The sequence below is a fragment of the Cololabis saira genome, chromosome 15, assembly GCF_033807715.1.
Source record: "Cololabis saira isolate AMF1-May2022 chromosome 15, fColSai1.1, whole genome shotgun sequence".
NCBI classification, from domain to species: domain Eukaryota; kingdom Metazoa; phylum Chordata; class Actinopteri; order Beloniformes; family Belonidae; genus Cololabis; species Cololabis saira.
The window spans coordinates 37,919,223-37,937,942 of NC_084601.1; the positions used below are offsets into that span (position 1 = coordinate 37,919,223).

The 18,720-nt window shown below is 30.9% G+C and overlaps 1 pseudogene; it reads left to right on the forward strand.

Moving 5' to 3' along the window:
- The window catches only part of LOC133460749 (hepatic leukemia factor-like), an 89,698-nt pseudogene extending 71,560 nt beyond the window's left edge, over positions 1–18,138 (forward strand).
- Positions 18,139–18,720: the final 582 nt, after the last annotated feature.

The following is an 18,720-nucleotide window of genomic DNA, read 5'->3' on the forward strand; positions in this document are numbered from 1 at the left end:
CGACTAATTCAAAATGGCCGACATCCTGTTCGGTTTCGGGCATGACCCCAAGAGACTTTTCTTTAAGTTGTCCCATGATACAGGTGTGTACCGATTTTCGTGCATGTACGTCAAACCGTATCGTGGGGCTTGAGGCACAAAGTTTTCAAGGGGGCGCTGTTGAGCCATTTTGCCACGCCCATTAATGCAAACCTTTAAATATCAAATTTTTCGCCAGGCCTGACTAGGGTGCAAAATTTGGTGACTTTTTGGGCATGTTAAGGGGGGCAAAAAGGCCTTCACTTTGTCAGGAAAATAATAATAATAATAAAAATTCCTACAGATACAATAGGGCCTTCGCACTGAAGGTGCTCGGGCCCTAATAAGACAAATATTCTTGTTAAGATGTGGTTTAGTGGGTAGCTGCCTCCCGCAGGTAAAATCTAGTCTTTTTAAGTGGAAATCATGAACTTGTTTAATTGCGTACAGGACGGAGGAGTGAGATCTGATTACAAGTTGCAACTCAAGATGCATTTGGAGACTTATTAATGGAACGTGTAAAAAGAGACTCAGATCTGCCCATTTAACACTGCAAAAACTCAAAATCTTACCAGGAATATTTGTCTTATTTCTAGTTAAAATGTCTCATTTTTAGTCAAAAAATCTCATTACACTTAAAACAAGAGTCGTTACCAGAAAAATAACTTGTTATTTGACAATTTTCACCTGTTTCAAGTAAATTTTCACTTGAAATAAGTAGAAAAATCTGCCAGTGGAACAAGATTTATCTTCTCAATACAAGCAAAAAAGAGACATTTTAACTAGAAATAAGACAAATATTCCTGGTAATATTTTGAGTTTTTGCAGTGTTTATATAAAGTTAAAATATTTTAATAACCTAACTGCTAATACTCAAAATCTTATAAAAAAAAATTCTTATTTCTAGTTAAAATGTCTAATTTCTTTTCAAAAAAAAAAATCTCATTACACTTAAAACAAGACTCATCACTGGAAAAAAACAACAATTTTCACCTGTTTCAAGTAAATTTTCACTTGAAATAAGTAGAAAAATCTGCCAGTGGGACCAGATTTATCTTCTCATTACAAGCAAAAAAATCTTGTTCCACCGGCAGATTTTTCTACTTATTTTAAGTGAAAATCTACTTGAAACAGGTGAAAATTGTTGTTTTTTTCCAGTGATGACTCTTGTTTTAAGTGTAATGAGATTTTTTTTTACTAAAAATGAGACATTTTAACTAGAAATAAGACAAATATTCTTGTTAAGATGTGGTTTAGTGGGTAGCTGCCTCCCGCAGGTAAAATTTAGTCTTTTTAATTGGAAATCATGAACTTGTTTAATTGAGTACACTAGGACAGAGGAGTGAGATCTGATTACAAGTTGCAACTCAAGATGCATTTGGAGACTTATTAATGGAACGTGTAAAAAGAGACTCAGATCTGCCCATTTAACACTGCAAAAACTCAAAATCTTACCAGGAATATTTGTCTTATTTCTAGTTAAAATGTCTCATTTTTAGTCAAAAAATCTCATTACACTTAAAACAAGAGTCGTTACCAGAAAAATAACTTGTTATTTGACAATTTTCACCTGTTTCAAGTAAATTTTCACTTGAAATAAGTAGAAAAATCTGCCAGTGGAACAAGATTTATCTTCTCAATACAAGCAAAAAAGAGACATTTTAACTAGAAATAAGACAAATATTCCTGGTAATATTTTGAGTTTTTGCAGTGTTTATATAAAGTTAAAATATTTTAATAACCTAACTGCTAATACTCAAAATCTTATAAAAAAAAATTCTTATTTCTAGTTAAAATGTCTAATTTCTTTTCAAAAAAAAAAATCTCATTACACTTAAAACAAGACTCATCACTGGAAAAAAACAACAATTTTCACCTGTTTCAAGTAAATTTTCACTTGAAATAAGTAGAAAAATCTGCCAGTGGGACCAGATTTATCTTCTCATTACAAGCAAAAAAATCTTGTTCCACCGGCAGATTTTTCTACTTATTTTAAGTGAAAATCTACTTGAAACAGGTGAAAATTGTTGTTTTTTCCAGTGATGACTCTTGTTTTAAGTGTAATGAGATTTTTTTTACAAAAAATGAGACATTTTAACTAGAAATAAGACAAATATTCTTGTTAAGATGTGGTTTAGTGGGTAGCTGCCTCCTGCACGTAAAATCTAGTCTTTTTAAGTGGAAATCATGAACTTGTTTAATTGCGTACAGGACGGAGGAGTGAGATCTGATTACAAGTTGCAACTCAAGATGCATTTGGAGACTTATTAATGGAACGTGTGAAAAGAGACTCAGATCTGCCCATTTAACACTGCAAAAACTCAAAATCTTACCAGGAATATTTGTCTTATTTCTAGTTAAAATGCCTCATTTTTAGTCAAAAAAATCTCATTACACTTAAAACAAGAGTCATTACCAGAAAAATAACTTGTTATTTGACAATTTTCACCTGTTTCAAGTAAATTTTCACTTGAAATAAGTAGGAAAATCTGCCAGTGGAACAAGATTTATCTTCTCATTACAAGCAAAAAAGAGACATTTTAACTAGAAATAAGACAAATATTCCTGGTAATATTTTGAGTTTTTGCAGTGTTTATATAAAGTGAAAATCTTTTAATAACCTTACTGCAAAAACTCAAAATCTTATCAAAAAAAAAATTGTCTTATTTGTAGTTAAAATGTCTAATTTCTTGTCAAAAAAAAAATCTCATTACACTTAAAACAAGACTCATCACTGGAAAAAAAACAACAATTTTCACCTGTTTCAAGTAATTTTTCACTTGTATTAAGTAGAAAAATCTGCCAGTGGGACAAGATTTATCTTCTTATTACAAGCAAAGAAATCTTGTTCCACTGGCAGATTTTTCTACTTATTTTAAGTGAAAATCTACTTGAAACAGGCGAAAATTGTTGTTTTTTTTCCAGTGATGAGTCTTGTTTTAAGTGTAATGAGATTTTTTTTTACTAAAAATTAGACATTTTAACTAGAAATAAGACAAATATTGTGAATTGCATGATTACAAGTTGCAACTGGAGATGCATTTGGAACGTGTGAAAAGAGACTCAGATCTTCTGCTCGGATCATTCAGGATGGACGTTAACACCAGGTCTAAACGGGGTTTCTGCTTGGACACAACAGCAGTGTCTCCATCAGATTATACATTCCTGCTTTGTGAAATCTAGTGAAAACATTAGAAATGTGACCATTTGTAGCGTTATTTCTTCAGATATAATGAACATCTGTTTCCCTCTGGTTCCAGGTGGCCAGGCGATGCCCCAGGACCCGTCTCCCTCCTCCACCTGTCCTCCAGGCCCCCCCGGGCCTCCGGCCGCTGCCAACGGCAACGGCAGCAGTGACGTCATGGTGAACTTTGACCCCGACCCGGCGGACCTGGCGCTGTCCAGCGTGCCGGGGCAGGAGGCGTTCGACCCGCGGCGGCACCGCTTCACGGACGACGAGCTGAAGCCTCAGCCCATGATCAAGAAGGCCCGCAAGATGCTGGTCCCCGACGAGCAGAAGGTACTACATCTCCCACAATCCACCACTGCTTTATATGCATAAATGTTGCTACTGGTTAGGAAGTAAAGACGGGAATTTGCATCAAATAAAAAAATATGCATCAAATAATAAAAAAAAAAAATATATATATATAAAAATAAATGTAAAAAAATATATTAAAAAAAAAATATATATATATATATATATATATAAATAAATTTAAAAAAAAAAAATATATATATATTTTTTTTAATATATTTTTTTATTTATTTTTATATATATATATATATATATATATATATATATATATATATATATATATATATATATATATATATATATATATATATATATATATATATATAATTTATAATTTATATCTGACTTTTATTAGAAATTAGTCAAGTAAGCCAGTTTTCTGTCATACACTTACATTAAAACATTATGAAAAGCTGATTCCTTTTATCCGTAAAGGCAAGGCAAGTTTATTTATATAGCACAATTCAACACAAGGTAATTCAAAGTGCTTTTACATCGACATTAAAAGCGGCAAGACACAATTAGACAGTAAATAACAAATAAAATGAAATAAAATTATGAGAAAAGAAGGTAAAATAATAAAAAGCACAAGTAATGACTCCTTTAATCTGCATTTTCTTTCAACAAAAAGTAGAAACCAAAAAGTAAAGCAAAAATATGTATTTGTTTCCTTAAAGAATTTCTTTAAGTTGATAATTTGAGATAGTTTTTACAGATAAAGACATTTTTCTAAGAATAAAAATCTTTAAAATATTCAATGCAATACCCAAAATAAATGACTAATAATAATAATGTCTGAAATTAAAACCTCCTACACTGCAAAAACTCAAAATCTTAACAAGAATATTTGTCTTATTTCTAGTTAAAATGTCTAATTTCTTTAGTCAAAAAATCTCATTACACTTAAAATATAAAATATATATAATATAAAATAAGTAGAAAAATCTGCCAGTGGAACAAGATTTTTTTGCTTGTAATGAGAAGATAAATCTTGTCCCACTGGCAGATTTTTCTATTTATTTCAAGTGAAAATTTACTTGAAGTAATGACTCCTTTAATCTGCATTTTCTTTTAACAAAAAGTAGAAACCAAAAAGTAAAGTAAAAATATGTATTTGTTTCCTTAAAGAATTTCTTTAAGTTGATAATTTGAGATATTTTTTTACAGATAAAGACATTTTTCTAAGAATAAAAATCTTTAAAATATTCAATGCAATACCCAAAATAAATGACTGAGATGAAATAATCTATTTTTTTTTTTTTTTTAATTAAAAAAATCAGCTGTGTAAAGACCCAAGGTCCAGCATGTGATATTTGTTTGAAAGCTTTCTAAATATAAGACGTGCACTTAGGGTTGCCACCTTTACGGAATTGGAAATAAGGGACGCCCCGATTTCAGCAGCGCAGGAGCCAAAAAAAAAAGCCCCAAAACTTCTAAACTGAATAAAAATGTGTTTATTTTATATGAATCAGCCCAGATGTATAATATAGCCTACAGGTGAAGAATATGGTGTAAAAGTTAATTTATTTCAATAATTCAACTAGAATATGGTGTAAAAGTTAATTTATTTCAATAATTCAACTAGAATATGGTGTAAAAGTTAACTTATTTCAATAATTCAACTAGAATATGGTGTAAAAGTTAACTTATTTCAATAATTCAACTAGAATATGGTGTAAAAGTTAACTTATTTCAATAATTCAACTAGAATATGGTGTAAAAGTTAATTTATTTCAATAATTCAACTAGAATATGGTGTAAAAGTAAATTTATTTCAATAATTCAACTAGAATATGGTGTAAAAGTTAATTTATTTCAATAATTCAACTAGAATATGGTGTAAAAGTTAATTTATTTCAATAATTCAACTAGAATATGGTGTAAAAGTTAATTTATTTCAATAATTCAACTAGAATATGGTGTAAAAGTTAATTTATTTCAATAATTCAACTAGAATATGGTGTAAAAGTTAATTTATTTCAATAATTCAACTAGAATATGGTGTAAAAGTTAATTTATTTCAATAATTCAACTAGAATATGGTGTAAAAGTTAACTTATTTCAATAATTCAACTAGAATATGGTGTAAAAGTAAATTTATTTCAATAATTCAACTAGAATATGGTGTAAAAGTTAATTTATTTCAATAATTCAACTAGAATATGGTGTAAAAGGTAATTTATTTCAATAATTCAACTAGAATATGGTGTAAAAGTTCATTTATTTCAATAATTCAACTAGAATATGGTGTAAAAGTTAACTTATTTCAATAATTCAACTAGAATATGGTGTAAAAGTTAATTTATTTCAATAATTCAACTAGAATATGGTGTAAAAGTTAATTTATTTCAATAATTCAACTAGAATATGGTGTAAAAGTTAATTTATTTCAATAATTCAACTAGAATATGGTGTAAAAGTTAACTTATTTCAATAATTCAACTAGAATATGGTGTAAAAGTTAATTTATTTCAATAATTCAACTAGAATATGGTGTAAAAGTTAATTTATTTCAATAATTCAACTAGAATATGGTGTAAAAGTTAATTTATTTCAATAATTCAACTAGAATATGGTGTAAAAGTTAATTTATTTCAATAATTCAACTAGAATATGGTGTAAAAGTTAATTTATTTCAATAATTCAACTAGAATATGGTGTAAAAGTTAACTTATTTCAATAATTCAACTAGAATATGGTGTAAAAGTTAATTTATTTCAATAATTCAACTAGAATATGGTGTAAAAGTTAATTTATTTCAGTAATTCAACTAGAATATGGTGTAAAAGTTAATTTATTTCAGTAATTCAACTAGAATATGGTGTAAAAGTTAATTTATTTCAGTAATTCAACTAGAATATGGTGTAAAAGTTTACTTATTTCAATAATTCAACTAGAATATGGTGTAAAAGTTAATTTATTTCAATAATTCAACTAGAATATGGTGTAAAAGTTAATTTATTTCAATAATTCAACTAGAATATGGTGTAAAAGTTAATTTATTTCAATAATTCAACTAGAATATGGTGTAAAAGTTAATTTATTTCAATAATTCAACTAGAATATGGTGTAAAAGTTAACTTATTTCAATAATTCAACTAGAATATGGTGTAAAAGTTAATTTATTTCAATAATTCAACTAGAATATGGTGTAAAAGTTAATTTATTTCAATAATTCAACTAGAATATGGTGTAAAAGTTAATTTATTTCAATAATTCAACTAGAATATGGTGTAAAAGTTAATTTATTTCAATAATTCAACTAGAATATGGTGTAAAAGTTAATTTATTTCAATAATTCAACTAGACTATGGTGTAAAAGTTAATTTATTTCAATAATTCAACTAGAATATGGTGTAAAAGTTAATTTATTTCAATAATTCAACTAGAATATGGTGTAAAAGTTAATTTATTTCAATAATTCAACTAGAATATGGTGTAAAAGTTAATTTATTTCAATAATTCAACTAGAATATGGTGTAAAAGTTAACTTATTTCAATAATTCAACTAGAATATGGTGTAAAAGTTAACTTATTTCAATAATTCAACTAGAATATGGTGTAAAAGTTAACTTATTTCAATAATTCAACTAGAATATGGTGTAAAAGTTAAGTTATTTCAATAATTCAACTAGAATATGGTGTAAAAGTTAAGTTATTTCAATAATTCAACTAGAATATGGTGTAAAAGTTAACTTATTTCAATAATTCAACTAGAATATGGTGTAAAAGTTAACTTATTTCAATAATTCAACTAGAATATGGTGTAAAAGTTTACTTATTTCAATAATTCAACTAGAATATGGTGTAAAAGTTAACTTATTTCAATAATTCAACTAGAATATGGTGTCAAAGTTTACTTATTTCAATAATTCAACTAGAATATGGTGTAAAAGTTAATTTATTTCAATAATTCAACTAGAATATGGTGTAAAAGTTAACTTATTTCAATAATTCAACTAGAATATGGTGTAAAAGTTAAATTTATTTCAATAATTCAACTAGAATATGGTGTAAAAGTTAATTTATTTCAATAATTCAACTAGAATATGGTGTAAAAGTTTACTTATTTCAATAATTCAACTAGAATATGGTGTAAAAGTTAACTTATTTCAATAATTCAACTAGAATATGGTGTAAAGGTTAATTTATTTCAATAATTCAACTAGAATATGGTGTAAAAGTTAACTTATTTCAATAATTCAACTAGAATATGGTGTAAAAGTTAATTTATTTCAATAATTCAACTAGAATATGGTGTAAAAGTTAACTTATTTCAATAATTCAACTAGAATATGGTGTAAAAGTTAATTTATTTCAATAATTCAACTAGAATATGGTGTAAAGGTTAATTTATTTCAATAATTCAACTAGAATATGGTGTAAAAGTTAATTTATTTCAGTAATTCAACTAGAATATGGTGTAAAAGTTTACTTATTTCAATAATTCAACTAGAATATGGTGTAAAAGTTAACTTATTTCAATAATTCAACTAGAATATGGTGTAAAAGTTTACTTATTTCAATAATTCAACTAGAATATGGTGTAAAAGTTAATTTATTTCAATAATTCAACTAGAATATGGTGTAAAAGTTAATTTATTTCAATAATTCAACTAGAATATGGTGTAAAAGTTAATTTATTTCAATAATTCAACTAGAATATGGTGTAAAAGTTAATTTATTTCAATAATTCAACTAGAATATGGTGTAAAAGTTAATTTATTTCAATAATTCAACTAGAATATGGTGTAAAAGTTAATTTATTTCAATAATTCAACTAGAATATGGTGTAAAAGTTTACTTATTTCAATAATTCAACTAGAATATGGTGTAAAAGTTTACTTATTTCAACAATTCAACTAGAATATGGTGTAAAAGTTAATTTATTTCAATAATTCAACTAGAATATGGTGTAAAAGTTAATTTATTTCAATAATTCAACTAGAATATGGTGTAAAGGTTAATTTATTTCAATAATTCAACTAGAATATGGTGTAAAAGTTAATTTATTTCAATAATTCAACTAGAATATGGTGTAAAAGTTAATTTATTTCAATAATTCAACTAGAATATGGTGTAAAAGTTTACTTATTTCAATAATTCAACTAGAATATGGTGTAAAAGTTAATTTATTTCAATAATTCAACTAGAATATGGTGTAAAAGTTAATTTATTTCAATAATTCAACTAGAATATGGTGTAAAAGTTAATTTATTTCAATAATTCAACTAGAATATGGTGTAAAAGTTAATTTATTTCAATAATTCAACTAGAATATGGTGTAAAAGTTAATTTATTTCAATAATTCAACTAGAATATGGTGTAAAAGTTAATTTATTTCAATAATTCAACTAGAATATGGTGTAAAAGTTAACTTATTTCAATAATTCAACTAGAATATGGTGTAAAGGTTAATTTATTTCAATAATTCAACTAGAATATGGTGTAAAAGTTAATTTATTTCAATAATTCAATTAGAATATGGTGTAAAAGTTAATTTATTTCAATAATTCAACTAGAATATGGTGTAAAAGTTAATGAAAATACGGTACAAATCGTGTCCCGTATTAGTTCAATACGGGACGCAACATTTTTTTCTCAAATAAAGGACAATTCCGTATTTTACGGGACGGGTGGCGACCCTACGTGCACTGGGTGACGGCTCGGCAGAGGTTGTGCTTTCTTTCTTTCATTTACGAGTTCAAACTGCGGCTGCAGCAGCAAAGCCGAACCCTGAACTTCATCATTAAAGAGCCAGCGGCCTCTGGCAGCTCCTTTTACTGGTGCTAGAGAAGTGAAGGAGCGCGACGCCCACCGGTATTGATGCCTCCTGACCAGAGCCCTAAAATATTTTGCACTGGGCTCATTGCACAATAGGAAAAAGCTGTGATCAATGGCTCGTGCTTTCATAGTTCAGTCTGCAGCAGCTGCAGCTCCTGAGGCGTTTATAATTTATGGAGCGATGGGGGCGTTCACCTTGCTGCGCTCAGCCCTTGTCGGTTCTATAAATCATTTGTACGCAGCTTTGAATAAATGATCTGTGGCCGGAGCTGCAGATGAAGTTCTGATCTACTGAGCAGAGCAGCAGCTCATAAAGCAGCTTTTAGCTTCTGCTTCTTTGGGCTCGGACGAGCAGGAAAATCTGGATTTGATTGAAAAAGCATCCCAGAATCAAATGGTTATTTTTACTTAAAAGAGCAGCAGTCTGAGGTTGCAGACATTTCACCAAGGCTAACCTGATAAACTGTGTCAAACGTCAGGCAAAAAGATTATGCTAATGTCATTGGTAGATATAACTGATTTAAAATAAATAATAAAAATAATGTCTGAAATTGAAACCTCCTACACTGCAAAAACTCAAAATCTTAACAAGAATATTTGTCTTATTTCTAGTTAAAATGTCTAATTTTTTTAGTCAAAAAATCTCATTACACTTAAAATATAAAATATATATAATATAAAATAAGTAGAAAAATCTGCCAGTGGAACAATATTTTTTTTCTTGCAATGAGAAGATAAATCTTGTCCCACTGGCAGATTTTTCTACTTATTTCAAGTGAAAATCTACTTGAAACAGGTGAACATTGTCAAATAACAAGTTATTTTTCTGGTAATGATTCTTGTTTTAAGTGTAATGAGATTTTTTTTGACTAAAAATGAGACATTTCAACTAGAAATAAGACAAAAATTGTTAAGATTTTGAGTTTTTGCAGTGTGTGTACAGGACTGTCTCAGAAAATAAGAATATTGTGATAAAGTACTTTATTTTCTGTAATGATTTTCACTTGAAATAAGTAGGAAAAAAATCTCATTACACTAAAACAAGACTCATCACTGGAAAAAACAACAATTTTCACCTGTTTCAAGTAGATTTTCCCTTAAAATAAGTAGAAAAATCTGCCAGTGGAACAAGATTTTTTTGCTTGTAATGAGAAGATAAATTTTGTCCCACTGGCAGATTTTTCTTATTTCTTATTTTTTTACTTATTTCAAGTGAACATTTACTTGAAACAGGCGAACATTGTCAAATAACAAGTTATTTTTCTGGTAATGACTCTTGTTTTAAGTGTAATGAGATTTTTTGACTAAAAATGAGACATTTTAACTAGAAATAAGACAAATATTCCTGGTAAGATGTTGAGTTTTTGCAGTGTAGAACTCATTACAAAATAATGTTAAAAAAGGAAAAATACATTTCTAAACATAATGCTCATCAAAATAAGAATCTTTACAAGTTTTTACTGTCAATATAAACTCCTGTTGTTTCTATAGAGACCAAAGTTTTCATCTCACTAAATCTTAATCAGATATATATATTTTTTCATGCCACTATTACACTGCAAAAACTCAAAAGTCTTACCAGGAATATTTGTCTTATTTCTAGTTAAAATGTCAAATTTTTAGTCAAAAAAATCTCATTACACTTCAAACAAGAGTCATTACCAGAAAAATAACTTGTTAATTGACAATTTTCACCGGTTTCAAGTACATTTTCACTTGAAATAAGTAGAAAAATCTGCCAGTGGGACGAGATTTATCTTCTCATTACAAGCAAAAAAATCTTGTTCCACTGGCAGATTTTTCTACTTATTTTAAGTGAAAATCTACTTGAAACAGGTGAAAATTGTTGTCTTTTCCAGTGATGAGTCTTGTTTTAAATGTAATGAGATTTTTTGACTAAATATGAGACATTTTAACTAGAAATAAGACAAATATTCTTGTTAAGATTTTGAGTTTTTGCAGTGAATTGCAACAACACACCATCACAGTTTTGGGTAAAACTACAAAACACAGTAACGCTGCAGGATGTGTGTGCAGCGCCGTTAGACGCTCAGCCGAGCAGATCAGCCGGTCGAGATTGTACGACTGGATTAGGAAAGAATCATCTTTCACAAGGATTTATAGATACAATGGCTCATGATTATCGTTTTCCATCAGAGAGATTTCTGTGCTGCTCTTTGGGAGATGAAAAGGAAAGTTAAGCTCACCTATTGCCTCTTTTCATCTACCACTTGATTCCTAGTAAGCCTCGCTGTCTCCATTTACCCATGTGTTTTCACTTTTAAATATCCGATTACATTCATGGCAGCAGAGATACAGTAAGACGTGAAGAGTTGCACCAGTACGAGGCAGTAACACATAATCCCAATACTGATGTTTTATTTTTATGAGATGATGCTGAAATAGAATCACTGATTCTCTACCATGGCAATTTATGGCCAGCAAAAATGAGGACAAATAATTATAAATATCATAAATATTTAAGTAAAACAGGCAGTGTTTAATTCACTTTTTCAATTCAGCAGAGGGTGTCTGCAAGTTTTCCATCAGCTTGATCTTTTCTCTTGTAGTATCGACTTATTTCTGGAGGTTTTCAACAAAGATAACACTCAATCACACAGCGCATTAAAATACCTTCAAACTGGACTTTTTTTTTTTTTTCTTTTTCTTTTTTTTTCCTTTTTTTTCTTCTTTTTTTTCCTTTTTTTTCTTTTTTTTTCTTCCTTCAAACTGGACTTTAAATACGATAGCGTTCACATAACAGCAACTGTTTAACGCTGATCAGACTACACTGCAAAAACTCCTTTCTACAAAAGTGAAAAGGCCTTTTTTCAAGGAAATTAGAAGAATATTTTGCTACTTTTAAGAATTCTAGTCAATAAATGTTTGATTATCCCATTGGTTAAGATATTTTTGCTTAAGATGAGGCACTTTTTCTGAAAGGGCTGTTTTTGCAGTTTAGTCACACAAGCTCTACACTGCAAAAACTCAAAATCTTAACAAGAATATTTGTCTTATTTCTAGTAAAAATTTCTCATTTTTAGTCAAAAAATCTCATTACACTTAAAACAAGACTCATCACTGGAAAAAACAACAATTTTCACCTGTTTCAAGTAGATTTTCACTTAAAATAAGTAGAAAAATCTGCCAGTGGAACAAGATTTTTTTTGCTTGTAATTGGACAAGATTTAACTTCTCTAATCTTGTCAATCTTGGCAGATTTTTCTACTTATTTCAAGTGAAAATTTACTTGAAACAGGTGAAAATTGTCCAATAACAATTCATTTTTCTGATAATTACTCTTTTTTTCAGTGTAATGAGATTTTTTTACTCAAAATGAGACATTTTAACTTGAAATAAGACAAATATTCCTGGTAAGATTTTGAGTTTTTGCAGTGTATGGTAAAAGCAGGCTCTGCAAAAGACTTAAAACACAAAAACAAACAACAAAGATCCTGAGGTTTTCACCAAACAACAAACAGCCCATTCTGATAGCATGTGATTGGATCTTCCCAATCTGCAAAAACCACAGGAACCTCCAGGAACCCTCAGATTATTTTTGCTGTTGCCCAGAACTGCTCCGAGCTCTGCACTGCAAAAATCAAAACCTTAACAAGAATATTTGTCTTATTTCTAGTTAAAATGTCTCATTTTTAGTCAAAAAAAAATCTCATTACACTTAAAACAAGACTCATCACTGGAAAAAAACTACAATTTTCACCTGTTTCAAGTAGATTTTCTCTTAAAATAAGTGGAACAAGATTTTTTTACTTGTAATGAGAAGATAAATCTTGTCCCACTGGCAGATTTTTCTACTTATTTCAAGTGAAAATTTACTTGAAACAGGTGAAAATTGTCAAATAACAAGTTATTTTTCTGGTAATGACTCTTGTTTTAAGTGTAATGAGATTTTTTGACTAAAAATTAGACATTTTAACTAGAATTAAGACAAATATTCTTGTTAAGATTTTGAGTTTTTGCAGTGGGAACCTTGTGGCTGACTGTTGTTTCTTTCTCAACGTAAATATCCACCACGCTCAATACCAAAACCTCCAAACCGCATAAGACCCCGTATTTGGTGCATACAGTAGCAGTGCAGCCCACACCGTACTGGGCAGACGATAATAAAACATCTGAGTGGTAATAAAATAAGATAACAGGACCTTCTGCAGAGCTGTCCTAGTGAAACTACTGGCACTGCTTTATAAATAATATCCACTTAAAGGGAACATTTAATACCAAATCCAGGCCTCTTCATAAATGTATTCATTGCTCTGATGTGAGTTACCAGTGAAAATAGTGAAATAGACCTCCTGCAGGGAAGAGCTGCCTGTCTCACAAGCATGAACTCCCAGTGTAAGAAAGAAATGAGTTCTTACACTGACTGGTTTGTCAGCGTTCTTTGAGCATCACATGTTCCCGCAGCGCAGAGTAGCTCAGTTTAGGCCCGTACAGGTTTAGCATGGTTATATCTGACTCTAGTTTGGATACTGCAACATAACGGTGCAGAAAACTGGGACGATGTGGATTAGTTCTTTTGCCACACTGCAAAAACTCTAAATCTTACAAGGAATATTTGTCTTATTTCTAGTTAAAATGTCTCACTTTTAGTCAAAAAAAATCTTATTACACTTAAAACAAGAGTCATTACCAGAAAAATAACTTGTCATTTGACAATTTTCACCTGTTTCAAGTAAATTTTCACTTGAAATAAGTAGAAAAATCTGCCAGTGGAACAAGATTTATCTTCTCATTACAAGCTAAAAAATCTTGTTCCACTGGCAGATTTTTCTACTTATTTCAAGTGAAAATTTACTTGAAACAGGTGAAAAATGTCAAATAAGTTATTTTTCTGGTAATGACTCTTGTTTTAAGTGTAATGAAATTTTTTGACTAAAAATGAGACATTTTAACTAGAAATAAGACAAATATTCCCGGTAAGACTTTGAGTTTTTGCAGTGTAATAGTGGCATGAAAAAAAATATAGTCTAGTGAGATGAAAACTTTTGTCTCTATAGAAACAACAGGAGTTTATATTGACAGTAAAAACTTGTAAAGGTTCTTATTTTGATGATCATTTTGTTTAGAAGTGAATTTTTCCTTTTTTTAACATTATTTTGTAATGAGTTCTACACTGCAAAAACTCCAAATCTTACCAGGAATATTTGTCTTATTTCTAGTTAAAATGTCTAATTTTTAGTCAAAAAATCTCATTACACTTAAAACAAGAGTCATTACCAGAAAAATAACTTGTTATTTGACAAATTTCACCTATTTCAAGTAAATTTTCACTTGAAATAAGTAGAAAAATCTGCCAGTGGGACAAGATTTATCTTCTCATTACAAGCAAAAAAAATCTTGTTCCACTGGCAGATTTTTCTACTTATTTTAAGTGAAAATCTACTTGAAACAGGTGAAAATTGTTGTTTTTTCCAGTGATGAGTCTTGTTTTAAGTGTAATGAGATTTTTTTTACTAAAATGAGACATTTTAACTAGAAATAAGACAAATATTCTTGTTAAGATGTTGAGTTTTTGCAGTGTAATGAACCATTCCATATTCTTTAGTGGAAACATGGCCTTTTAAGAGAAAGTGCACGTCTCTACTGCATAGACCACTTCTCCACAACCTGCCAGTGTAAAATTGATTTATTTGAGGATGAATTTTCCCTACAAAACAAACACCAAAAAAAAAACAACCAAAAAACATATGTTTAACTTTTGGATTCATGAATCTTTTGCATTTTATGGCTACACGTACAATAATAAAACATCAGTGTTTTTATTGATTTATTTTCTATAATGACTCTCATTTTAGTAAACTGTCATTATTGTCTAATGCTGCATTCTGTTTGCATTTGGAAGAAGGGGCTCGGGTCAACGTAATATCTGTTGAAAACTGGAGAAAACGGAATGTGGAGCATTTGATTTGGCATGACAAGAGGAAATCAGCAAAAAACAGGATTCCAGGAGAGTTTTTCTTGTACTGTATTGCATAACAAAACTGTGCTGGTAGGCAACAATAAGAAGTAAGGGTACAGACTAAAGCGTATTAAATGTGACAAAAAAATACAAAAATGCTCAAAAAACAGAACATAAAATAAACCACAGCTTAACTGTGAAGACTCCATTTGTCATTTCCAGCTTTGAAACTCAGAATACAAATGATTTGCTCTCAAAACTCAAGTTAATATCCTTTTTTTGTTTCAAATTGAGTCAGCTTCATCTGTACACTGCAAAAACTCAAAATCTTAACAAGAATATTTGTCTTATTTCTAGTTAAAATTTAATTTTTAGTCAAAAAATGTCATTACACTTAAAACAAGACTCATCACTGGAAAAAAAAACCATTTTCACCTGTTTCAAGTAGATTTTCACTTAAAATATGTAGAAAAATCTGCCAGTGGAACAAGATTTTTTTGCTTGTAATGAGAAGATAAATCTTGTCCCACTGGCAGATTTTTCTACTTATTTCAAGTGAAAATCTACTTGAAACAGGTGGAAATTGTCAAATAATAAGTTATTTTTCTGGTAATGACTCTTGTTTTAAGTGTAATGAGATTTTTGACTAAAAATTAGACATTTTAACTAGAAATAAGGAAAAATCAGGCAAAAAAGATTATGCTAATTTCATTGGTAGATATAACTGATTTAAAAAAATATATATAATAATAAAAAAAATCTGAAATTGAAACCTCCTACACTGCAAAAACTCAAAATCTTAACAAGAATATTTGTCTTATTTCTAGTTAAAATGTCTAATTTTTTAGTCAAAAAATCTCATTGAACTTAAAGCAAGACTCATCGCTGGAAAAAAACTTGAAACTTACTTGAAACAGGTGAAAATTGTCTAATAATAATAATAATAATAATATTAATAATAATAATAAATAATACTTTTCTGGTAATGACTCTTGTTTTAAGTGTAATGAGATTTTTTTGACTAAAAATGAGACATTTTAACTAGAAATAAGACGAATATTCCTGGTAAGATTTTAAGTTTTTGCAGTGCAACTTGCTTTTTAATAAATAACGACATCAACCCAAACCCCAAGTTCGTTCTTTCAAATGCAAAAGGACCAGAGCATCAGTGTTTCTGCAGTTCCCTATTCTGTTGATCTTCAGTTCTTCTTTTCCTTTCCTCTCATCTCATAACTGACCCGTCTCATCCCGGTGTTTTCTTCTCTCTCCATCCCTCCCCTCCTCCCCCCCACAAACCCCAACATACCAAACCACCATCGCTGCAAAAACAGGACGAGAAGTACTGGAGCCGGCGCGTGAAGAACAACGAGGCGGCCAAGCGCTCGCGGGACGCCCGGCGGCTGAAGGAGAACCAGATCTCGGTGCGCGCCGCCTTCCTGGAGCGGGAGAACCAGACGCTCCGCCAGGAGGTGGCCGACATGAGGAAAGAGCTGGGCCGCTGCAGGAACGTCATCAACAAGTACGAGAGCCGCCACGGAGACTTGTGAGGCGGAGGAGGACAAACGTGGCAAAAAAAAGACGGAGGATGGAGGGACGGGGACGGGGATATGGAAGAGGAGAGGGTGAAGGGTGCAAGGCAAACCCAACAAGAGCAGCACTTTAGTTGTGAGGGGGGGGTAGATCTGCAGGAACAATGTGTGACACCTCGCGCTAGCTAGTGTTTTAGCGTGCCCGCCGTGCTGCAGGACGTCATGAAAACACGGCAACACGGCCATCCTTTTCCCCCCCAAGTTTGACTCTCCAGTTTGCACATGCTGCTTCGGTGAAACCCCCACAACCACGTACTGTTACCGTGACCTCTGACCCCCCCGGGACCTTCCGGTGCCGGTGCCGGCGTCGCTAACGCCGCACGGTGTCGCACGGCGTTTCTGCAGGTAGTGCGATCCGGCTGCCTCTGGCCAGTTCCAACAGGGTGTTAAAATTCACAATATGCCAGTGAAATCTCACTTTTTTTAAGCTTAAAAGTAATGGACACAAGCCAGGGGGGAAGTCAGATGTGAATTTTATTTCTATAGATTGCTAGTGCAAAAACAAAAGTATATTTTTGAACTTGGCAAGAAAGAAAGAAAGAAAAGTGAGAGTAGTCCAGCAATGATGAGGCAGAGGAAGAAACGGTGCAGGGATTTCGTCCATAACGCAAAGAGATTTTGGAAAAGGATAATTGTATATTTTTCTATAAGCATAGATATTAAAGAGGAGGATTTTGGAGATCACTTTTTGTATATTTTCTATACGGGGCGGGGAGCTGGACGGTGACAGGGCCACACTATGTGCTTTTCCTCGCAGCTGTTCGTCACCAAACACTTTTCAATCTTACTGCGTTGGTTGGTCAGAGGTTTTAATGGAGAATGTATCACGGTTGAATCAGGTATTTCATATACGGCGCGAGACGAGGCGAGGTATCTTACTCACGACTGTTCTCTGTGTGAGAGAGGGAGTGGAGCGGCGAGAGGGAACGAAACAAAAACCTGTATAGTTTTAAGAAACTTTTGTGTTATTTGTTTTTTCCTCGTGAGCTCATTTAAACACTTGAGTTATTTCCTTCTATTTGATTCCGTGTATGACTTTAAATACTTGCAGGGCTTTTATTTTTCGAAGGTCGAGAGTGAAAGGAAAGAAAAATGAGGACATAACCATCAAAATAGCTGGATACGAGCAGATGCTTCAGGATGAAAAAGAAAAAGAAGACTCAAAAAACTCAAAATCTTAACAAGAATATTTGTCTTATTTCTAGTTAAAATGTCTCATTTTTAGTCAAAGAATCTCATTACTCTTAAAACAAGACTCATCACTGGAAAAAACAACAATTTTCACCTGTTTCAAGTAGATTTTCACTTAAAATAAGTAGAAAAATCTGCCAGTGGAACAAGATTTTTTTGCTTGTAATGAAACGATAAATCTTGTTCCACTGGCAGATTTTTCTACTTATTTCAAGTGAAAATTTACTTAAAAACAGGTGAAAATTGTCAAATAACAAGTTATTTTTCTGGTAATGACTCTTCTTTTAAATGTAATGAGATTTGTTTGACTAAAAATGAGACATTTTAACTAGAAATAAGACGAATATTCCTGGTAAGATTTTAAGTTTTTGCAGTGCAACTTGGTTTTTACCAAATAACAACGTCAACCCAAACCCCAAGTTTGTTCTTTCAAATGCAAAAGGACCAGAGCATCAGTGTTTCTGCAGTTCCCTATTCTGTTGATCTTCAGTTCTTCTTTTCCTTTTCTCTCATCTCAAAGAAAAGTGAGGACATAACCATCAAAATAGCTGGATACGAGCAGATGCTTCAGGATTAAAAAGAAAAAGAAGATGGATGCGTCTTTGCTCACGTGTACTCTCTCACATCTGCTCTTCAATCATGTCCAGGAAGTGCAAAAACGCAACACTAACTTGTTAAAG